This window comes from Micropterus salmoides, unplaced genomic scaffold, assembly GCF_014851395.1.
Source record: "Micropterus salmoides isolate LMB-PRFRI ecotype aquatic unplaced genomic scaffold, ASM1485139v1 Ms_hic_scaffold_15, whole genome shotgun sequence".
Taxonomy (NCBI): Eukaryota; Metazoa; Chordata; class Actinopteri; order Centrarchiformes; family Centrarchidae; genus Micropterus; species Micropterus salmoides.
Window position 1 is genome coordinate 29384606 of NW_024040596.1, and position 2681 is coordinate 29387286.

Below are 2681 nucleotides of genomic sequence, written 5' to 3' on the forward strand. Positions count from 1 at the left end.
ATGTAAGGGCTGGAGCGATTCGTCAATGCATTACGTGCGTTAAAGCGTCGCTGCATCCGGTGTTAGTGGGATTCTCCCGGACAAGCTCCAGCTACAAGACCGCAACATTCGACAGTAAAATTTGGGAGTATTTTAGACAGACACTCAATAACGTGCTGCCCCGTGAGCTCTGTGAACTGGGAATGGCTTCACTGCAGCACAACTGCCTTCCATGAACACGTGAAGCGAAAGTTTCCCGGAGCACTAACGGCAAGCCCACAAATCCTGTTTACTTTCTGTCTCCACACGAGCACCACACATTAGCAGCACGAGGTCACGTAGCCCGTTAAAATGTATTTTCTAAGTATTTCTTCATCGCCTTCATGTTAAAAGTAATTTCTGCCCCGCTGCTGTCATGGTAACGTAACGTTACACCGTGTGTCATCTAATGTTCATTTTCTGTTGAATGGCCACGTATGAGCGAGCGAACAGCCGAAACTAACAGTACAGACAACAATAACAGTACAGTCTGTGAGTCGTTTAAGTTGTTTTCTTTGCCCCATACTAATGGTGCGTTGACATGGGAAGTCGGAATTTACAAGTTCCCAGCTGGAACTTTCAACTGGAACGCCCCCTGAAGTCAGATTTCCGTCTCGGAAACTCGGGACAACCGCACTACCCCGACTTTGTGATCCAAGATGGCTGTCGGGGTATCAACAGTTAGTGAAAGCTGTAGTTTATACTGTTTATTAGCACTTCTGTGTACTTGTGACTCATATAAATGTTCGTACACAAAGTGCTGTCCAACTGCTGTCTGTGGACGTGTTGCTACAGTGTTTAGTGTGAGTAAATACCGCACAATGCGTTTTTTTTTTTAAAATCAGCCGGCGCATCAACGGCTAACCTGGCTAGTTGTAAACAAACAGGCTGAGCGAGGTTTTCCGGAACGCCGTCAACCCGGGTGTGACGTCATTCCCAGCTCCGACCCCAGACTTCCGAGGTAAATGGAACGCAGCATAATGCAGAAATACATTTGATTATCATACTGCATTACTCAATATTGAAATTAATCCATGTCAGAAACATTTAAAGTTTAAAGTAAAGTAGCCTGATTAATGTCTGTTATTGTTATTATCACAACACATCAGTTACGCTGAAATTGGATTCAATTTAAAATGCTACTATTGTCATTATTCTAATGTGCTTTATCAGGATGATTGAATAAAACACTGATTTTTTTATATTTATTTTGGATAAATTGGTATGTACAGTATTATTTCTTATCCTTTTTATTAACTATTGTGATGATAATTAAATAAAATCCATCAACTCTGCATGTGAAATTGGTTCTTGGCGGTTAACCCATCCTAATTAAGTGACCCTCCGGTTCCAAAGCAGAGACCCCCACAGATGGAGCTACTGCTGCCCTGATAAAAACGTACGTATCTTATAATATCTTATTATTAATCCATAGCAACTTTTCATTGTTTTCCATCAATCCATTATCATGTTTACATATACTGTATTTGTTACTGCTGCTGTTTGTCTGTTTGTTTTGACCTGAAGGCGGTCTGAGAACAAAACATCGTAAATAAAGTGAGTACAAGTGGTCGACCGTGTGCAGGGGTTTTGTTTGGTTTTTATTCAGGCAGAGGCTTTTGTCCAAAGCAACATCCTGTCCACTGCTGTTCCCACACACACACACACACACACACAGGGAGCAATTTATGGTTGAGTGTTTTGCTCAAGGACAGTTTGACTGACCCACTGGTGTAACGCGGACAAATGCAGGCTCACACAGCTGTTAGTAACAGATGGAATAAGAACTGTTTCATTTGTTTGTGTGTATTTCCTGGCGGGCGCTCTGTTGTTTGTGAAAGTGGAAATCAGGAAAGACCACTTCCAGGTAAAACATTTACCTTAAGGTGAAAAAGCCTGACGCATTATTTCATGCAGTAAGTCACATATATGTTTGATGGGTGTGGTTATTGTTTAGGCCACTATCTACTCCTTAAACTGATCATCACCAACAACTTCCTGCAGTGAAACCCAGATTAAAAATGAACTGTTAACTTCAACTGTACAACAGCATCACATCTCTCACTGCAATCTGTAGATTTTGTTATTTTGTGCATGCAGTAAAGCCTGTACTGCATATCTGACATTCTGAAGTGTTCCTGCTGCCTATTCTGTAGGTTATCATGCTTGTCATTTACTGTTCAAGTATTTTTGTTTGTTGTGATTCCAGCTGGATCAATAAACAAAAACAAAACAAACTACATACAAAAAGGTTAGTTGTGAAACTAATTGCAGCAGCTAACCCGTGTTCATGTCAGTGCTTTGTTACATTTTGATTAGACAAAGATGGTTCTGGTCCTTATGGTTCAGATCTAAATTCTGCAGTGTCAGGTTGTCTGGTCGTGTCTGCCTGGAGATCTCTGAATATGTATATGTCTGTATAATCTAGGTGTGTGTTGCAGCTGCATCCTCTGGTTGTGCAGGAAAAGGAGAGATCATGATGCCGTAATGACAGGCTTCACTCCACACACACACACACAAAAACCAAAAGAGCAACACCATCAAACAGGACTCTAAGCCAGCAAAGTTTAACCCCAGTGCAGCCCAGACACCGCAAGTGTTAAACCTTACTGCTGCTTTCTTTAAACGTCATCCTCATCATGAAATAAGAGATAAAAAAGAAC